Here is a 22,520-nt window from a genome sequence, read left to right on the forward strand (position 1 = left end):
TAGTCCTTCCAGAGTCCTTGCCAGGTCCTGGCTGTCTTCAGGGGCCTTTCAATGTCCTTGTAAAGTCTTAACTGTCCTTACGGGTCCTTTTGTAATTCTTGAGCGGTCCTGACTGTCTTTAGGATCCTTTTGTGATCCATGGGAAATCCTTTCTGTCTTCACAGTCCTTTTGCAGTTCTTGTGAGGTACTGTCTGTCTTTTTGGTTCCTTTTGTAATTCTTGAGAGCTCCTGATTGTCTTTCCAGTCCTTTTACAGATCTTGGGAGGTCCTTACTGTCTTCAGGGTCCTTTCATAGTTCATCTTCGGTCCTGACTGTCTTCAGAGACTTTTTGTAAGTCTTGAAAGGTCCTGATAATCTTCAGGGTCCATTTGCAGTTCCTGTGAAGTCCTGACTGTCTTCAGTATCCTTTGTGGTCCATGGGAGATCCTTGCTGTCTTCACAGTCCTTTTGCAGTTCTTGTGAGGTCCTGTCTGTCTTTGTCGTCCCTTTGTAGTTCTTAATAGGTCGTGAAAGTCTTCAGAGTACTTTTGTAATTCTGGAGAGCTCCTGATTGTCTTTTAGGTCATTTTACAGATCATGGGAGGTCCTGAAAGTCTTCAGGGTCTTTTCTCAGTCCTTGTGAAGTCCTGATTGTATTCTGGGTTCTTTTGTAGTTATCGTGAGGTCCTGGTGATCCTTAGGGTTGTTTCTCTACTCAGATCATATGTATTGCATTGTAGGCTTTAAATCAAGATTGTCATTTTTAACGACGGAATTAGCAAATAAATCGCAAACACTGCGACTTTATTGTTCTTGGCCAAGTTATAATTATATGTATATAAATATAAAAAAAATTTGGAAAACCATTCTTATCACGTTCAGTAGCTCATGTGCTTGGGCTCCATCTTGTTTTAAAAAACAGTAAATATTGAATCGAGGGTCGACATTAAAGATTAATAGCGCAGCCGCCAGTGTCCAGAATTCCAAAAAACTGCTCAACCTGACTGCAAGTCCATGTTTTTTTCTGTGAAATCAGCCGCACGCTCACAGAGCTTTGATTATGTGCGAGATACTTTTTTACATAATATAACTCGACAGTGACACTGACATGAGAGTGCGAGGAAAGGCCTCGCACTCTTCTGTCTTTTCTTCCCACGACTACCCAATTTGTCAGAGTGGAAGCAGAACACAGACTCGCAGCTTCTGAAGAAGAACAACACGTGTGTGTGTGTGGACGACCTGACAAAACCCTCGGGAACGAGACACATCCACTGCTCGACATACATTACGCTTCCTCTCTGCATACAGAACGTACTATACATCACATCAGGCATGACGGGGAAGGTGGGGGGGGGGCGGGGATTTGTGTGGGCGAGAAAATCATGAAAGAGAGACAGACGAGGCTCTTTTTTCCCCGAGGATCTCCAGAGTGCACATCACTTTTTTTTACTCCTTTTTTTTCTGTGGATGCAGCTTGTCACTGCACATCACCCTAACAGTCGAGCAGCGAGCACAATACTAGGCAATTAGAAGCTCCCATGGAAGAGCAGGGAGCACAGGCTGTATGGTGGGGGGGTGGTGGTGTTGCATCCTCAGAAGACACTGATTCCTGGTGGAGGAAAAATCACACTCACTGTGCGTCTACCGTCACAGCTTTGTGCTCCCGCTCTGTGTTGAATTCCATTCGTTTAAACGTCCGGGACAAAACCTTTACCTCAAAAACCTGAACCGGAACCATACTTTCCATATCCGCGGATCTGTGGAAAGTACGCACATTTATGTCACTCCTGTTACTGCGTTGATCGGTTTGAACCCTGCGTCGACAAGTCTGCACCCTGTAGCACCTCCGCTCGAACCAGATGTGTTCGAAGGAGCTGTAGCATTGTTCTTTTCTTCTTTAGTAGGAATGCGTTCTATTCCCTGGGTCCAGACTCGTACCGCCACCCGATGGTGAAGTGGGACACTACAGGAACGTGACGCGCGATTATACCAGAGTCTGTGATATGCCACGGGCTTAAGGAAACGCAAAATAGGATGATTTCCTGGCAGCTTCTAAAATTAAACATGAGATTAACTTAACGCGGACCCTCTTTAAGTACAAACAGATTTTGGACTTACACAAGTGGCTTTTCCGCGAACAAGGAAAGTTTGACTTGGCCCAAATCCTAACCTTGATCAAAGGCTAAAAAAAAAAGACGCTAAATTGAGGTCTTTATTTTTGTCTGCTACAGGTTTGTGCAGCTGTTCTTCTCAGGACCCTGCACTGACTTCCATTCATTTGGACAGACTAAACAAAGTCTATATAACCATAACTAGTTAATGTCTAACCCTAACCTTAACCTAACTGCAATTCAAATCATAGTCCTTATGGTTCTCACAAATGAGGTTCTGCCTCGTTTGGACCAGGTTTTAGTGTCCATGAGGACTACTGTTCCTGACAAGGTCAGTGTTTATGACAGAAAAGGTCCTAAAAATACAACACACACACACACACACACACACACGATGCCCTGTCCCAGTTGGAGTCTTGCTCAGTTCAGTCGATGACCTGATTTTCCAGGAATGTGAGTGCTCTGTGTTTTTATCACTCACTTTTACAAGGCAGTGGCAGGGGAGGAGGAGGAGGAGGAGGAGTGAAGAAAAGTGTGATTTCCCTTCATCCGTTCATCCATCAACTACCAACCAAGGAATGGATGGATGATTGATGGACAATAGATGGATGAAGGAAAGTGTTAACCCAGAGTATGACATGTCATACATGGCCCAAGGTGACAATAATACGAGTAGACAGACTTTTCCAACAGGAAACTGCAGTTTGTAAACCGTTCACTCTTCCTCCAGCAAACCCCATTAAAAAAACAGTCAATTTACAATCACAGCACACAGGAGATGTTGATCCACTGCTGAATGAATTCGGCGTGAATTTGGCATTTGAAAGCCTTTGTTCGGATTTACCCCAGTGACCACACGAGGCAGCAGTAGACCAGCAGCTCCTGTGTCCCATCCATCCACATGAGCTTATATCGTTGATTTTCTGTGGGAGTGCGAGCGGTTTACAAACTTCTGTTTCCAAGTCTTTCTCGTGGCGAGATGAAGATCGTAGACTTATTTTATGAGACAGAAAGGTCCCGTGTGTTTAGAATTAGTGACATCTAGTGGTGGACATCAGTGAACTACGGTGGCCTATTCTAAAGCGATTATACGCTTATAAAAATGTACTTATCGGTAGTATATACACGTTCTAGTATAGTCAAATGCATTCTTTTGATGTTTTTTCTATGACTTTGACATATAATATGAAAAAAAACAAACACTTAAATCAACATCGTAGAGAGGTTAAGATTCTCTGTGTTGATGCTGGCGCAGATGTTTTATCGATCAGGAGGGAGCGAGGAGTGAAGGTTGTGTTCCTGAACTGCCTCAGTGTGTTTACTCCAGGTCTACAGTGAGGACAGCGTGTCCTCTGAATGCCAATTAAAACCTGTGATGGTCAAAATCATTGTCACGGTGCCGCGCTGATGACTGACAGCCCCTGACACGCCGTCGCCGCGCATGTGGCTCCCGTAATTAATCGCCGGGAGCTCGGCTGCATGTGGGTGGACGTGGACAATCGTCATTTTATTTCCTCATATGTGTGTGTGTGAAAGAAAGGTGGAGAAAACAGGAGGGAGAGTAAAGATAATTTTTTCTCCCCTCATCGCCTCCCTGTGCGATTGATCGCAGAGGCACAATTTGTTGCTTTCTGCGCAGCAATTTGTCGACTGGTGAGGAACAAAATGTACAACGTTTATCCAATGGTTGAGCTAAAGGTTAGCTGTGCCCTCCCTGGAGTGTGTGTGTGTGTGTGTGTGTGTGTGTGTGTGTTTCTTATACACACACACATTTGGAGGCACTGCAGCAGCTCGCCGCGCTCTGCTGCCAGATGTAGGCGCCAAAAGTCGAGCATTAGCATTTCACAAGCTCATCTGTTTCCATTAACTTGATCACACGCTGTATATGAGAGCCACGCTAATTCCCCCCCGTCGGCGTCTGAAGTGCCATCAGACATTTAAAATAAAAAATAAAAAATTCACGGTGCACACCGCTGTGTGTCGTGTGTCGCCGCGGTTACAGAGTCTGGAGTCATCTCACATTTCATTTAATTATCGTTCGTAATTAAAGCAAATATATCAGAGAGTGCTTACGCCGTGCGCCGCTGGTGTCAGTGAACGCAGCACCAGAGACGCTCAGGCCTCACACACACACATGATTTTATGTCTTAGTGAGGACACGTCATGGACAACTTAACCCTAAAACCAGGTCTTAACCCTGAAAAAGCTTCCATAAAGTTGTCCATACAAGGTCAAAGTGTCCCCACAAAGACAGGTTTGTACGTTCTTTGGACCTCACAAAGATATAAATACAAGTACACACACACTCTAGTTTCCATGACATCACTGATTTAACCTTAACTTAAACTAAACAGCATGTCTTTGCCTTAAAATGTAGTCAATTACATAATGGGGACTTTTTTTGTCCTCATAACGAGACTTTGTAAGCATATTGAGGACCTCACAACATGACCCTGACCTTTAACCTTATCCTTAACTGAAACCCAAGTCTAACCCTAACCCTAAAACACACCCAGTCTGGTTTCCATACTTCAGAGGACATTACATTGTCTGACATGCATTTCCTGGAGACTTACTTTAACCTTAACCATAACTACTGACAAGGGGGAAGGACAAGGGCGGAGTCACAGTGGGTGGGAACTAGCCTGGTACGCTGCAGTATTTCTTTAGCACTGACCATAATAAGAATAATAATCATATTATTATTACAACATAATTAAAGTTTTGTCGCTAAAATAATGGTGAGGGATTTGGTGATTTTTTTTTTTTTACCTAGATTTAGCTTCACCCTACTCTCTTGCAGAAGTTTATTTATTCATATTATTGGTTTATTTTTTTTGTCATTCATTCATTTATGTCATAATTAATGTAGGACATTTTTTTTTGTTTGCTTGTGCCACTCAGAGGCTGCCTGTGGGCCACACGTGGGCCGCGAGCCTCTGTTTGAATAGGCAGTTTTTAGATTATAACAACCTGGAGGCTAAAAAAAAATCTGCATTTTAATGTGAGTTTTTTTCTTCTTCTGTTCCTCCCTTACTGTGCACGAGAGAGAGGGAGAGGGAGGGAGAGAGAGAGAGGGAGGGGGAGAGAGAGAGGCTGTGTGTGAGAGAGAGAGAGGGTGTGTGCGTGAGAGAGAGATAGAGAGAGGGAGGGAGGGAGAGAGAGAGGGTGTGAGTGTGTTTTGGTTTTCTCTCGCTTTCAGAGCAGAGCAGGAAAAACATCGAGCAGCCTCGCGTCGCTCACGGAAGCAGGCGATTTCGCAATTTCGCTGAATCTGGTTCTGATTCTGACCCATTTTAAATGAACGGGAAACCACACAAACACACACACACACACACATACACACACAGACACACGCGCGCGCACAGAGGCGGGACTGACTGCTGCTGCTGTGACAGACACTCGGACCAAAGGTGAGCGCTGTCTCCTTCCTCTCAGTCGTGTTCTTGTTGTTGTTGTTATTTATTAATTTGACGTAAACGCAACAAAGTTGCTGTTTTTTTTGCGGAGGATTTCTTTGTCTTTGCACAGAGAGGCTCGAGCATCATCATCATCGCTGGGGCTTTGTCTCCTCACGCACGTGCAGGAGCGTGCATGACATTCACGAGCCAATGTTATGATGATTATTATGAGTGGAGCTCGTGCAGCTGCACAGATGTGTGTCTCAGGTGTGTGTGTGTGTGTGTGTGTGTGTGATGTCAGCAGCGTGTGTCATATGTCGTTTGTAGTGATAAACTGTATCTGTGTCATTGTTGCACTGAGGGATTAAGATAAGATTAAGATTAAGAAACGCCAAGTAAAGTCCACGCTTTCATCTCACTGCTTTATTCTCAGGATCATGAATGAATTGGTGCTTTTTTGTTGTTGTTGTTTATTTAAAGCATCTTCCTTCTTTTGTCTTTTTGTGGGAGTGTAAATGAAGGTGATAATGACATGAAAGTGGCTCGTTTCCTCCGTTTGTGTGTGTGTGTGTGTGTGTGTGCAGATGCAGGATTAGACATTAATCAGTGCTCCAGTTGTGTCTCAGCTCTTTATAAAGAGATATTTCAAGCAGCGACACAAGAAAAAACAAAACTAATTTAATAAAAACACACGTCATTTTCACTCTATGATATGTTAAGTATGTGTTCACAGCTTCATTTCATCATAGGTCAGCTTTTCTCTGAAGTTTGTCAACCGTTCACTCTCCATGCACCAAACCTCATAGAGAAAATCAGCGATTTTAGAACACAGCACACAGACGTTGTCGACCCACTGCTGCCTCCACGAGTGAGTTCAAACCTCTTATTTTGTCACATTAATGTGCACAGTCCTTCAGTCGGATTTACTTCAGTGACACAAAGTGACCACACGACGCAGCGGTGGACCAGCGGCTCCTATTTCGCAGTGAGCTAAAAACGCCGATTTTCTTAATGGACTTTGGTGCAGGTTTAGTGGGGGTTGTGAGAGGATTTCAGAAGCGAGTAGGAAAGAGAATAAATGTGAAATAACGCCAGTGTGAGTAATTATAACATAAATATTGATCATGTTGAAGAGGTTTGAAGAGGAACTGCTACCAATTTAGCAAATTTTTGTGTCCATTTTATGTTTTGTACAACATCACTATTCGTCCATGATACGCAATTATTTGGAATAATTACTACTGCTTTATGAACCTTCATGAACTGTGCTACATTACGTCATTTGACCTCTGCTGCCACCCACTGGCTTTATTTTGTACTGCACCTTAGCTAATGTCGCCTACGTTGATTCTCCGATTCTTCGGCAAAGTTTACCTCACAATATTATTTTCAAAGATATTTCGCGATGAAAGTTTGTAAGAAAAGGAGGGAAAGTGATTGTGGTAATCTAACCAACCAAACTAACAGCTATCTGGCGCCCCCTATCTCACGATATTCAGCAAAAATAACATATGGGAACATAACAAGAGGAACTGGTACCAATTTAACTGTAACCTGTAACCTGTGCTATCCCTAATTTTGTGTAGGGAGAGAAATTTTGTAGAACCTCATGGTTCGTTACGTATCACGATACGATACGCAGCTATTTGGAATAAATACAATAACATCACATGATGTGTTTGAGATATCTACATCACGTCATTTGACCTCTACTGCCACCCACTGGCTTTATTTAGTAGTAGCACCTTTGCTAATGCTTGTGCTTCAAGACTATCATCACAGCATTTGCTGCCAACATTTGAATTGACACAGGGAATCAGCAGAATTAACCTGACGATATGCCAGAAAGGACAGTGGGTGGGAATTACCCTGGTATGTTTTTAGACTTTGGGAACTTGGAAATCGGAACTGGGAGTGACTTTACTGTAGAGAAATAGGAAATAAAAAAAACATGGACTCAAACATGCTCTCGGGCGAGCCAGTTGATAACAACGCTTGACCGTATTTTGCGAACACAACTAACGCAGGAACCCTTACTTCATGTGTTTCCGAGTTCCAACCACAAATGGAACGCACCATTACTGCTTTAAAGATGAAAGATGTGGGTTTGAGCTCTAATATGTAGTTTGTTCTACATTAAAACATAAAAAAAACCAACCATCATTTATTACAGATGTTTGTTTATTGTTAGTCGACGATGACGTCCGTGCAGATTTTGTGTTTTCAGCTTCTCAGCAGGACAGTTTGTCCAGTTCCCGTTGTTAACTGAACTCCTTCGGGGCTTTGTTGTGCTGTTTGGACACAACACGCAATTTCAAGTTGTCTAACTGGTCTTTGGAAAACTTGTGACTGTAGCCTGATTAACCAGTGTCAAGGCCTCAGGGTGTGGTGGTGGGGGCGAGAGTCTCATTCCTCAGAGTCTCCACTCCCTGACCTCAGATCTGACTCCACACACACGTTCATGAAGTGAAGATTGCAAACACGACAATTAAAAGGCTTTAAAAAGCTGATCTCGACACTTCAAAGCGTAAATTATGGACGTTTAAAGACGAGGTTATGAAATATGAGTCATGTGAAACCAGTTGAATAACGTCCCCTGTGTCTCATGGGGGATCTTTTTATAGAAATGTTGTTTTGGTGCAGAAATAGAGGAAAATGAACATTTACCAGATTCACACAGGGTTTTTACAAACAAGTCTGTCCAGTCAGATTTGATGAGCTCGATGAAAATCATTTTCAAACATATTTGCACAAATGTTCTCTTATTCCAGACTCTATAATAAGTTTATTTATAGGTTTTTCTTACAATTTACATTTGAATTTTGTAGAATAAGCAGTTCATCGGGATCTAAAATAACCGCTGAGGCATTATGGGAAATGTAGGAAGTGATGTTTTCCAGCAAACTCAAATTTTTTTAAAACCGGCCCCAGAAAGGGAACATTTCCTAACCCCACTTTTGCGTTTTTGTGTTATCAACCTAAATGCTACGTTGGGAAAACGATGATGTCATAAAATCACCTCTTTCTTGCTTTGGAATGTCGCTGTCGCTATCGTTTTTTTTATTGTCTTCTTCGTTGTCCTGACTTTCTTCATTCTGTCTCTGTTTCTCTTAATAGTAAGAAACTAATGAGGCTAACTGCCACTAGCTTCCAGAGTTAACTGAAGCTAACCTTTGAGGCTAACTGCCACTCACTTCCGGAGCTAACTGAAGCTAACATTTGAGGCTAACTGTCACTAGCTTCCAGAGCTAACTGTAGCTAACCTTTGAGGCTAACTGCCACTAGCTTCCAGAGCTAACTGAAGCTAACCTTTGAGGCTAACTGTCACTAGCTTCCGGAGCTAACTGAAGCTCACATTTGAGGCTAACTGCCACTAGCCTCTGGGGCTAATTTAGTATTTTAACTGTGATGGTCGCATTAGCTGTGTAGTCTTCCTATTTCCTTTCTTCCTGTATATCATTAAATAACATCGTTAGTCCTCAAATATTAGCATCACTGTTCTAAACTTTAAACACTGAAACATGTCACACATGATGAGCTTGGTCTTCAAAAACAGATATTTACGAGAAATGAGTTAAATATTCTTAAATGAATTCAAATGTTCTTTATTTATAAGAAAAGGAATCTGTTGCTTGGCCAGAATGATTAAAATTAAGTTGTAAATTTAACCACTTTCAGACTGTAATTTGCCTTAAAATGAGGAACAAGAGGGAGAAACGAGACAAAACTGGGCAACATTTGAGGAAGTTGTATCAATACCAATACACACCACTGTGACAGGGAATTTGACTTCTGTATTCTTGATACACACAGTAGTGAACACACAAAAACCACCAGCGATTAAAGCTAAAAGAAACCTGCAAAGTTAGATATTTATTCTTAAATCCAATTTTTTTTTAAAAAACAACAATTTCACACAAAAATAACTCAGACAAACACCATGTGTCCTGTGGTGCAAAATACTAACACCACACATGTTGCAAAAGTACAGTTATGAAATCAAAACACAGTTGTTATTGTGTGTTTCTTCACGATGCATTGACGCTTAAAAGCCACAACTGATCACTTTAAATACTGAGTTCATGCTTTGACACATTTTCCACCAATAATCACTAATTCCACAACAACCTTTGTCAGCCGCGGTGTTTTGGAGGCTTTGTTTCCCAGCCTTGAATCTCTAATCCAGCGTGAGTCACGAGACGATGTAGTAACAAGTACAAACAGCTTGTTAGGGACGCGGCAGGATGTCGGAGCGAGCGCAACAAAGTGTGTTGTTGTTGCTTCCATTACTGAGAGATAAGTGAAACAGCAGTTCACATTCTTCTTCTTCTTCACATGAAAACAGAACTGCTGCTTTGTTTGGTTTCTGCTTTGTTTTTTTGAGGAATCGACAGGCAAAACAAAAAGGTGTTTAAAGGCCACATAGACCGGAAGCTCCAATTAACGCTGCATTTGTGTGTGTGTGTATCTGCATCATTACCTCGTTTATGAAACCCTAAAGCTTCAGAACAAACAGTTCAGCCACTGCTGAGAAAATAGTGTTGTATTGTTTTCCTAGGCTCTGCGAAGCAGATCGGCACTTCCGTAGTTTGATGTCGTCATCAGAAATCCTCACCACTCCTCTCACCACCGTAGCGCCTCCCGGTGCGGGCACTAGTCCGGGCACATCCGGTTGCGTACATTCAACCGCAGAAGAAGAAGAACTACTCTCGTTGTAGCTGCTGAGATGCAGAGCATCCACCGTGCCAGAGGGGGAGCTGTGTATCTGAGAGCTGGCCTATCTATTACGTCACTTCCAGGTACCTGGCCAATCACAGGACAGTGGGAAAGCTCTCGTTGGCTGGCCAATCACAACACAGTCCACGTTCTGGGGGTGTGGTTTTGGTCTGAAACAGCGCGGCTGACGAGAGCGTCAGTGAGGAGATATTTTGATCGGCTCGTTTGCAGCGATTAGAAGGTTTTTAATCATGAAAACAAGTTAATATATGTAAGTAGACCTCCATAACTAACATATATGTGTGATACAAGCATTCTATGTCGCCTTTAACATCTTGTCGCTCCTAATTCCTGGAGGACGTCTAGGTTTTTCAGACCTTTGAGTCCAAACAGGATTTGTGGGTTTTTATTGGCTCGCGTTGTTGGAATAAGACAAGAAACTGGACTTTAAATTGTGTCGCAGCCCTGAAGCAAACACAACCTGTACCCCCAAATGTCTCAGATAGTGAGGTAAGATGCATTACATCGGCAGAAGTGTTGGACAGGGTGTGATTCTTGTTTCTTGGGCTGCGTGAAGGGAAAATCTCTTCAAAATCTTATATTGCCTCAAAAGCCATGTTTTTCTTTTGATGTGGAGTCTTTGCAGTCACCGTGCTTTTACAACACATGAGTGAGTGCCCACCTGAGTTTGTAAACCGCTCACTCTCCCTCACCAAACCCCGATTTTACATCACAGGAACACAGGAGTTTTTGATCCACTGCTGCCTCCATCCGTAATTCCAAATGTCTTATGTTGTGACTTCGGTTTCCTTTGTTCCAATTTATTTCAGAGGCACAAAGTGACCACACGAGGCAGCAGTAGACCAGCAGCTGCTGCGTCCTTGAGAGCTTAAATTCATGTTTTTTCTTAGGGAATTTGGTGCAGGATGAAAAAAAAGGCTTACAAAGTTGAGTTTCCTCTTGGAAAAGTCTGTGTATCAGCAAACGTTCTCTAAAGAAATCACAGACTTAAGCCTTCCATATTGGGTTAATTCACTAAGTCGCTAAAAATCTGTTTCTCCTTGTGTCAAAGCTGGCAGACATGGTTTTTTTTCCAGTTCAACCAAACCTCAAACAACCCTTTAAATCCCCACTGTGATGATCTGCAGGCGAAGTTCCACAGACAAACCTTGAAGTTTTTAGAATCAATGAGATTTTAAATGAATTCCGAGTCACAGCGTCACAGCCGTGTCCTTGGAGGAACGTCGGATTATGTCGACCTCCAGGATTTCTGCTGCGGCGGCGGCAGTGAGTGAGACTGAGCGTCTCGAGGGGAGAACACGTCGTCTCGTATCACCTGCACCTTCAAATATTTACCTTTTTTCTCCTTTGTTTTTTTAATACAACGGCTGCCTGACGCCTTGTGTAAGCAAATAGAAGGAACGAAGGTAAACAGAGCAGATGATAGGAACAGGCTCCTAATTAGGAGCCTGTTCCCCGACTCCTAATTAGCTCCCCTTAAATCCTGTAGATAAGTGTCGGAAACACAATGTCAAGCTAACGAGGCGTAATTGTACGAGAGTCATTTTTAAATATAAACAGCCGCCGAGAAAAAACACATGGTCTTAGATTTTGGATATCGTCAAAGTGTCTGTGATGATTTGTCCTGGTTTTAAACGCTGTTACATTGATCATTTTCATGTTTATTATATTGATTCAATGTGTGAATTAGACTAAATATTAGGGGTGGAAATTAGGGCTGAAACAATGACTCGAAAAATGTATTATTTTGATAAATGGTAAATCGGTTTTTAATGTCTTAACAGCTTCTTAAATGTGAATATCTTCTGGTTTCTTTGCGCCATATAAACAAAGAAATCATTAAAACTCAATCATTTTGATTTGAGAACCTCATCATTTCCAGAGTTTGGAACACTGATCAACGTTTTTCTACATTTTCTGACGTTTTATGGACCAAACGATGACTTGATTAATCGAGAAAATAATCGACAGATTAATCGATTATGAATAAAATCGTTAGCTGCAGCTCTAGTGGGAATCACGGTACGATACGATATGCGGTACACGATCCACGATACCAATAATATGACAATACAGCGATTCTGCGATAATCAAAATATTGCGAGACGTAGCAAATCAGAAAGAACAAAAAACGTTTAATGTGAAAAGTTCAAAGTTCAGGATTTTCTCTGTTTATTCAGAACATAGAGAACAAAGGTCAAAGGTCATAAACTCTATGTATTGAACGTGGATGGAGAATCTATTGACTTAGCTTTCTCCGCTGTTATCCCGCCGTAAAACATGGACAGAGACAAAAACAACAGAGTCATGGAGTCGTCGCCCAAAGCAACAATATATCCCCAAATCAATATTTTGACCCACCCCTACTAAATATTATCTAGATTAGAAAAGTCAGTCTTTATTCTTATGCGTATAGTCATTTTTGTTATAGCAGAATTTGACCACATTTATAGTCCAATTCCATTGTTTCTATCACACAAAATAAATGTGTAAATCCTTAATTTAACATTATAAAAACAAAGAAATAATCATGTAATCCAGATTATAAACAGTCGATTACACTTTATTTTGGAGTGTATTTACACCGTGTTGTCACTCTCGCAAACATCCCAACAGAAAGGTTCTCGTTCCGCGACACAGCCTAAAATAAATCCACGAGTGGAGCCCTGATTGGTCTCCGTACAGAGTGATGGTGATTGAACGTCGCGAGGTTGTTTGCGGCGCTTAAATAGATTTGACAAGCTGTTCATTAACAAGATCAATGATTTCACATGAGGCTCAGATTGAATGTGTCGCGCTGACGGAGGATCCACTATCACAGCTGCTGGCAGGATTAACACCACGTCCTCCATCAAACCCGTTGTTTCTGTAACCTCTGCCGACCGAGACCCTGTCCGCTCCTCCGCCGCATGCCCTCCATATATAATTTCCCACTTTGTCCTCTTTTCCATTTTTCTGAGCACTGCACCTCGGCTGTCTCCTCCATTAATTCCTCCTCCTCCTCCTCGTCCCCAGACGTCGGCAGGTCCACTTCCACCTTTCCCTCCGCTTCATTTGCATCTCGGCTCCGCGCGGCTGCCCACCTGTTTTCCAGGAGTCAGGTGGCTAATTGGTTCCCATCTGTTGGGAGAAAGCAGCCGTCAGTGGCGGGAGTTTGACGTTATTGATGTCGTTTTTTTGTAGAGTTCAAAGCTTCATCCCTTTGAGCTATTTAATCACAGAGTTTAAGATATAACGAGGTTAATAAGTGAGTTGATAATCTGGTTGCAGTGTGAGATTAAGGTCGTATCCACACGGAAATGGATCGGAGTGTAAAAAAAACGCTGCAGTACATATGCCAGGCCTGTATGTGGCGCTGTAGATGTCGAGCATGCACGTATGGCACACATTCAAATAGTATATTTTTGAATAAAACAAAATTGTTTATGATTTCACTTTAAAATGGCTCTAAAATGGCGACATAAGATATATCATTAGGACTGTATGTTGGTGAAATAGCATTTTCACTACATTTGCATTAGTTATTAATGAAATTTCACACGTTTCTGATTATCATTAGAATGGAAAAACAGCTATTGTGAGTGTTAATTTATTTTATTTTATTATTATTGCTACATTTTCTCGCTGTAAGTGAGACTTATGGCGCATTTCCACCGGCTCTACTCGCCTCGCCTCGGCACGGCACAACACGGCACGATTAGGTTGGATCTCCACTACAAAAAAGTACCTACTTAACGTGGGCGGAGTCATCACTGCGCGGCTGAGTGAAACTGCGGTGACTTTGTTTGAGATTCAGACGGTATGATAACCTTACGCAAAAATATCACGGTATTATGATTACAGCTCTAAAATGTGTATTTGGAATGTCTGTATTTAAAAACAAAAAAAGGAAAAAACTTTTCTATTGAACATTTTTTTTTAAAATATGTATATGTATATGCTAGTTACCATATCTGCCTTTTTCACTTTTTCATACTGTGGTATACCTTGAAACCGGTAACCGGTCCATGCCTAACACACACACACACACACACACACACACGAGTGACTAGTGACTTTACACCAGACTTCTGTAGTTGTTGGAGATTAACCCACGTTTTTAGGTTTGTTAAGTAGTTTTAACTGATCTACAATTGACATTTCCTGTTCTGTTTCATCACGGTGTTATCACAGTTCTGATCTGTGTTTTTAATGTCGCGGTCACGTCTGCCTTCAGCGCTGTACACACACACACACACACACACACACACACACAGATAAGGTTCACAGGAGGAAGTGGGTCAGGTCTGCCAGCTCAAAACAGGAAGTGACAGGAAACACTAAAGTGCTTGTTAAAAACAGACGTGAGAAGAACTTTGTTGCTACCTGAGCTGACATTAGCTGCCATCGGGGAAACCAGAGTCTAGACTGAGGAGAAACCACATTTAACTTGTGTTTTAGACTGTGTAGGTTTATGTTTTATGTAAACATTAAAAACATAACAACCCTCCGTTTCATCACTGTACTACAAATGTGTAATGTCTTAGGAATGAGAGGAATTGCTGAAGTACATGTGGATTGCAGAAAGCAAAAAATCCAGTAAAATCCAAGATAAAAGCATTATCCTTTATAGTTTGTTAGCATCTTCTGAATTGAAACTATTCTTCAGCAATCCTCTGATCTGGAACTCCCTCCCCCGACACATCCGGGCAGCCCAGTCTTTAAATATTTTTAAATCCCAGTTAAAGACTGGTCCACCTTTTTTCCCTTGCCTTTGACTAGTGTCTTTTTAAATTGTTTAACTCGCTCTTCGTCTTTTAACCCTTTTCTTTTCTCTCTTTTCTTTTCTTTTTCTTTTTGTATTTTAGCACTTAAGCACTTTCTGTGAAGCACTTTGATTGCGGCTCAGTCGTTTGTATATGTGCTATATAAATAAAATTTGACTTGACTTGACTTGACTTGATCTTTGCTAGCATTTCACGCGTACAAATTTTCCAACTCTCAAAAATTCTGAATTGATCATTTCAAACCTTGGTAACATTTTCACAATCTCATTTTCTGGTTCCCGACTGTTCTAAAGCAATCATTTCAACTTTGCTAGTTTCTCCTACTAGCATTTTCTATTTTCCAACCTTTCATAAGTGACCCATTACATTTGCTAGCATTTTCCGGTAGCATTTCCAATTCCCAACCATTCTTGAGCAGTCCTTTGAACATCGCTTTTTCCAGTTACCAATCCCTCTACAGTGATTCTCTGAAGTCAGCATAACTATTTTTTACTACTTTTTTACTACTTTAACTTTGCCAGCATTTTATGCTAGCATTTTCAATTCCCATCCTTTCCAAAACAATGATTTGAAGACTGCTAGCATTTTTCACATCATTTTGTGTCCTTTCAGCTTCACTAGTTTTCCCAACTGTTCTGAAGCGATCCTTTGGCTATTGATAGCATTTTCTGCTAGCATCGTTAGCTTATATTTTCCAATTTTTTAACATTTCTAAATTGACCCTCCCACATTGCTAGCATTTTCTGCTCGAAGGTCTGATTCTGATCCTTTTGACTTCTCCAGTACTTTGCGAGTCTCAACTCTTCTGAAGCGATCGTTTAAAGAAAATTAACTTTTTTTCTAATTCCCAACCATGAACATTTTCTGATCCCTGGACCTTCTAAAGTGTATGTTTGAAAATTGGCTTGCATTTGTTTTGCTCGCTGTTTTGATTCCCAGCTTTTCTAATGTCACCCTTTGAACTTCACTAGCATCTTCTGCTAGCATTACCAACTGTTATTAAGCCAAATTTGAATAAATCCAACATAAATATCAATAGCAGTAGTGATTTCTACTCCGTTTGATATCAGTCACGTTGTTTTCCATGACCATTTCGAGGTCGTCGTAGCACGGCTGCATGACTTTGTAAAGCAGTTGTTTTCGGTGTAACTGAATCATATGAATCAGTTCATTAAAAAGATTTGTTTATAGAATCGTTCAGTACTCTGACACAGTCACTGCTGTCGCTAAATACACCAGATAAATATTGACATTTTCGAGTTTTCCTTTGCTAAATGTTGGAGATTAACGCAAGTTTTCAGGGATTTTTAAGACGTTTTAACTGATCTACAGTTCGCTGTTGTTCAGTTTTGATTCTAGTGTCGGACGCCGCGATCACGACTCTTCCAGTGACGACGCTCTGACTGTTTCAGCGCTGCTTCAGCGCGGCCTCCATGTCTCCACCACGGCGCATTTTGTGTGTTTTCCCAATTCATAATGTTTGTCACATGTCACATGACCACCCGCCCCCCCCCCCCCGTCAAGAGCGGTGCCGCCGGCGATGAATCAATTTCAAGCTCTTTTTTTTGAGAGCTTCCTGACAATTGATAGGGTGCCAGCGTTGACCTTCTGTAATGAGGTAAGGTCTCCTCCGTATCTGCCGGTGGGGGCGGGAGGTAAGAGAATGAAGAGAAGAGGACGAGGGGAAAAAAAACTACAGCGGGTGCCGCTGTGCCGAGCTAAATTTAATTTGCCGTAAAAAGGAGAAAGAGGAAGCGATTAGGTTTAAAGTGGCAATCGAGTGAATATGATAGAGGTAACTCAGAGAGTCGGACCGCCAAGGTTATTCCACGAATTCAGGCGCTTTCACAGAATTGCACACATCAGTAAACGCCGAATTGAATGCACTTATCTCTGTTTCTTTGTTCCCGGATATGGAGGATTGTCTGCGGGGCTGATTCCGCCTCACTCTCACCTCTCTGTCTGAAATACCTGCCGTACACTCGCAACGGACAGTTTTTAATATTCCTGTTTGTTTGTGGACTGTGATCCCGCAGGACTCCTGAAAAATGATCCGGGTCGAATCCATCACGGTCTCGGCGGCGCCCCCCGTTGTTTGGTGGGCGTCTCCCGCGATGATAGATGCCGATGTTTCCTCCGCAGGATGGATTGTGAACTGTGACGAATGGTGAAGGCTAATGCATCCTCCACTGTCAGAGGGAAATCATTTACCTTGGTTTCACCATCCGTTAGGTTCCTGTGAGAGGAGGAAAAAGTTTGGTCTCACTCGACGAGGCGCGGACAATTGCGACAGCCGCGGAATAAATCAACGGCAGAAAATTATCGCAATATGATTTTCTCCGAGTGCAAAAGGTCAACGTAAACATCTAAATAATATTCGTGCACTTTGATAAATGACTGGGGAGCAAAAAGGGAATCTTTAATCCTGATATTTATCATGATAATTATCATTATTGACGAATGTATTCCATACTTTTTTTCTCATTGGTGACCTTTTTGACCGCAATACTCACAGCACCTAAAGATATTTCATTTAAAGTCATAAAAGCAGAACGTTTTCACATTAAATCATCAGGAAAATAAGAATATTTGAAAATGTATGTCGTCATTTGTCATTTTCTTTAATTTAATCCCCAAAGTTTTGGTATCACAGCTTCAAATTAGATCCCTGAGTGCAGTAGATACTGATTTTATGTATAATTTCAATATTTTACAAATAACATGAACTAGATACACATTTACACCTGGTTCACACCTTAAAAAAGTGGTTTTAGTGGTTTACAGACTGTCATGTAGGTAAATATCCTGAATGAATTTGTTCATAAACCCGTCAGAAAAGTGTCTCTCGACACATGTCATGCTCTGTGTGGAGGAGCTGATGATAAACGTGCTCTCGGCCATAAAACTCACGTGTGATTTGGATCCTTTTTTTTTTTTTTTTTTTACAAGCGAGCAAAGACCAAACGGAGCGTCTCGCTCTCACACGCTCTGTGTTTTTATTTGTCATGTGACGACAGGGCGTGGCCTGTTGTGGTGAAATGATCCACATGTGATTGATTGGCTGAGAATTGTTTGCGGACGATTTACGATGAAAGCGCGTCGTAAAAAAAAAGGAAAAACCATGGCGGTGTGAATGGAGGGAGCTTTTGATCACATGCCAATTTAAAGGGGGGAGCGGGGTGGGTGCAATGGATGATGGATGAGTCTGTGTGTCGTCACTGAGCTGTGAAGGTCTACAGTACAACCACACACCAGCAGAGTGCGTGATGTGTTGACAGAGTCGTTTATGACGGACGACACACCCCTGCACCTGACATCCTGACCTTTTCCAGTCATAGTTCAATGTTTTTTAAGGCGTGGACACAAAAAAACCTGATTTTAGCCACTTAACAAAACACTCACCTCATAAAATCTACTCCAAGAACACGTTCACGTCTTTATCTCAGACTTTTCCAACAGGTAACTAAAGTTTGTAAACCACTCACTCTCCCACACCAAACCCCATAGAGAAAATAAGCGATTTTAACGTCACAGCACACAGGAGTTGTTGATCCACTGCTGCCTCCATCACTAGGTTCAAATTATTATATTTGTAATTTCGGCATTTAAAATATTTTGTTTAGACATTCCACAGTGACACAAAATGACCACACGAGGCAGCAGTAGACCAGCAACTCCTGTGTCCCTGCGAGCTAAAATCACTGATTTTCTCTATAGACTTTGGTGTGGGAGAGTGAGTGGTTTACAAACTTCAGTTCAAGTATTTTAACTCACACCAATAAAGTGATTGATAATAAATTCATGCCATTATATTATTTACTCAGTTTATTTGCAATCCTTTCATTTACTCTATCTTGCCAGGGAGGTGTAGATATTAGTGTTCTGCAAGCTAAGTTAGCTCAGGCTGCTAAGCTAAAGCTGACAATCGAGCTTGAAGAAACATTAGCAGATATTTATGTAATTAAAAAAAAAGGCTTTCTGGCAATTAAACAGCCTTTTCTGACTGGAATTTGAGGTTTGTAAACCACTCACTCTCCCACACCAAAGCCCATAGAGAAAATCAATGATTTTAACATCACAGTACACAGGAGTTGTTGATCCACTGCTGCCTCCATCACTAAGTTCAAATGTGTTATTTAATGAATTCTGTGTTGAAAATTCTTTGTTCAGATTTACCTCAGTGACACAAAGTGACCACACGAGGCAGCAGTAGACCAGCAGCTCCTGTGTCCCGGTGAGCTAAAATCGCTGATTTTCTCCATGGGGTTTGGTGTGGGAGAGTAAGCCATTTACAAACTTCATTTTCCAGTCAGAAAGGGGTGTGTAACTGCAAGATTAAGTGAAAAAAAGTGCTTAACATTTCATATATTTCATATTAGGTGAGTCTGAACTTACATTGGGACTCACCTCGGAGTTGAACCGAGGTCGGCCTGCTCACCACTTGTGCTTCGAGCAGGACGAATCATGGCTGTCCTCTCTTTGACCGAAGCCCGACACACTCACTCGCTCGCTGTCCTCAGCGTCACCTGACCTACTTATTCATCCGTGACAACATCTGGGGCCACGTCTGGCTCGTTTGCCCGGCTCACTCATGCCTTCATCATCCGTAGCAGGGATTTGACACAAACCCTGCCCATGAGAGCGTCTCCTCTGCGGCATATGGCAACTCACTGATTCCACACACACACACACACACACACACACACTTGTTTATCTCTGGCTTATCATTATTATTATTTTTTAAAAAAAACCATCCTGTTTTCCCCTCAGCTTGTATCTCTGCTGCCTCCGTCCACATGTACCAGCCAGAGGCGTTCTCATTTTACTTTCAGATTGCGACTTGGAAAAGTGAATTTTGAAAACAGGACTTGGCGTGCAGTGGTCGTCCACAGGTGTAGAGGTGGATTTTAATTTTTCCTCGGGTCCTGGCAGGCAGGAGCCCGGGAGGAGAGTCGTTAATATGGTTGTTATCCCAGGAGGTGGTCTTTCTTTTTCAGGGTGACCTCCTCATGTGAACCTGCTGCTGCTGCTGCTGCTGCTGCTGCTGCTGTTGTTGTTGTTGTGACTGCAGGCGAGAGGAGTCACAACATACATGTGGCGCGACCTAGATCGTCTTTTGCCTCATGTTTTGTTTTGTTTTGTTTGTTTTTTTTTGCGGCGCACAAGGACGTGACACCCGAGGGGATCATGTGGCTCACCGGAAACCTTTGGCGACGGAGAGGGACAGATAAAAGAGACGAGAGACGAGAGGGAGACGGGCGATCAAGCGAAGCTGAGAGGCGATAAAGGAAAAGAAAGCGAGACAGCGTGAAGCTCAGAGGCAGACGCGCAGCGGGGGAGCGCATTTGATATTTAACCAAGCTGGAAATGACAGCGGTTTGATTGGATCGCTTCACGAGCTCCTCTGAAGTCGCTGTTTTCATAGCAACCTAGCATGATGTCACACGGTTTAGCTTCTTCTTAAACCCCTCAAACTTTGCTTTATGTCGTACGTTTTAGTTTGTTAATGCGTCTTTATCGACTCTGAAAACACCAGGACACTCACGTCTTTGATTTTTACAAATATCTCAGTCTTTATCGCACTGAAAAACAAGCTTTTGAAGTTTGTAAACCACTCACACACATAGGTGAAATGTCAGGGTGTTTATATTCAGTGGGGGGGCGAGGGCTTTACTGCAGTGAAATATCGCAATATTGTTTTTTTTAGCACAACATACATTTTTATGGCCCCAAATGCTCACTCTCACTAGAGCTGTTGTGTGAGTATATATGAGATATCGCTAGTACTCACAATATTCTTTACAATGTTGTCATCATATCGTATCGTGACTTAAATATAGAGATAATTATCCTCATAATGTGTCTTAAATATAGTAATAATATCATATCGTGGCTTAAATGTCGTGACTTAAATATTATGAATCGTGACTTCAATGCTCCTCAGATTTCACACAAATCATTGTTGAATGTTGGGATGAATATTTTTTCATTTTCAACAACGTGACGACACAAACAGGAGTCAGTGAAACGAGACGTCACATGTGCCTCACCTTCAGAGAAAGAAATTCTGTCCACCTCCTGAAAATGTGATTTTCTTTAATACACAGAGAGTGGATTAACCTGTGAGGAAGTCACACATGCTCCTCAGAAGATAAGTAAAAAAATAAATAAATGAAATAAATACCTTCTCATATCATCGTGGCCACCAGGGAGTCTGTGGCAGCAGCAGCAGCAGCAGCAGCATCATCAAGCTTTTACTTCATCCAACACAAATATTCCACTGAGTCTCCCACACCAAACCCCATAGAGAAAATGAGCGATTTAAGCTCATGGAGACACAGGAGCTGCTGGTCTACTGCTGCCTCGTGTGGTCACTTTGTGTCACTGAGGTAAATCCGAACAAAGGATTTTAAACGCAAAGTCACAAAATAAGACATTTGAACTCAGTGATGGAGGCAGCAGTGGATCAACAAATCCTGTGTGTGTGATGTTAAAATCATTGATTTTCTCCATGGACTTTGGTGCTGGGAGAATGAGAAGTAACTCGAGAGCCGTTTACTTGCTTTTCTGTCTCCCGTGTGTTATAATCAATGATGAATGGAGCGCTGTGTGTGTGTGTGATGATGAGCGTCTCCATGGTAACCACGCCAACTGTAATGTTAATTAATCAACCTTTATTATGATTATTATTAAATACATTTGTTATTGTTTTAAAAGCCAAAGCTGACAGTCAGTGGCTTTTAAACAGAGTGTTTTTTACTGGCGAGTCATTAAAGGAGGCTTACCAAGCTGCTCCGGACTCATGTTTGTTTTTGTTTTAATGGCAGAGGCGATCGTTTTCCTCGCAGTCTTAATTAATGCCGGAGTTTTGGCTGCAAACAAACAGTTTTAATGTGGAAAAAGCAAATGTTAAATTAAAAGCCCTGTGTAGGACAGTGTGTACCTGATGATAATGAGAGAAAAGCCCCGCAGGCCGAGTGCATTCATTACCCAGCAGCATCAGGGAAAAGTCACTAATGAATAGCCTCAGAGTCTAAATGATGACGGTAACGATGAAATTTAGTTTTCATCACTGCTGTTTTTGTCCAGGAACAATAGTCGAGTGTCAGGGAAATATTATGATTTTATTCTTTATAATGTCATGACTTCATTATCACAACCTCTATTATTCTCATATCATCACAACTTCTTTCTCATAAATACGACATAATTCTTGAATTATTTCAACTTTTTTCACAATGTTATGACCTTTCATACAAGGATTTCAACTCTATTTTCTATTATTGCAACTTTGTTCTTGTAATATTACAACTTTTTTCCTTGCATAATTGTGACTTTTTTCTCGTAATGTTAACATTTTTTCTCTCATATAATTGCTACTTTTTTTCTCGTAATATTGTGACTTTTTTCCGAGTACAATTGCGATTTTTTTCCTTTTTTTGGAATGCTATGTCTTTATTCTCATTTTATCTTTTGAATATCACAACTTGAACTTTTTCTTTCAATATAACAACTTTATTCTCT

The 22,520-nt window shown here is 41.6% G+C and overlaps 1 protein-coding gene across 1 annotated transcript in view; it reads left to right on the top strand.

The window, feature by feature from the left end:
• Window positions 1-5,247: 5,247 nt before the first annotated feature.
• The window catches only part of rnf152 (ring finger protein 152), a 44,363-nt gene continuing 27,090 nt past the window's right edge, over window positions 5,248-22,520 (top strand). Inside the window, exon 1 of the mRNA XM_058641633.1 lies at window positions 5,248-5,505. The gene's annotated coding sequence lies outside the window, so the exon portion shown is untranslated. The remainder of the gene's footprint in view (window positions 5,506-22,520) is intronic.

This window comes from Solea solea, chromosome 1, assembly GCF_958295425.1.
Source record: "Solea solea chromosome 1, fSolSol10.1, whole genome shotgun sequence".
NCBI classification, from domain to species: domain Eukaryota; kingdom Metazoa; phylum Chordata; class Actinopteri; order Pleuronectiformes; family Soleidae; genus Solea; species Solea solea.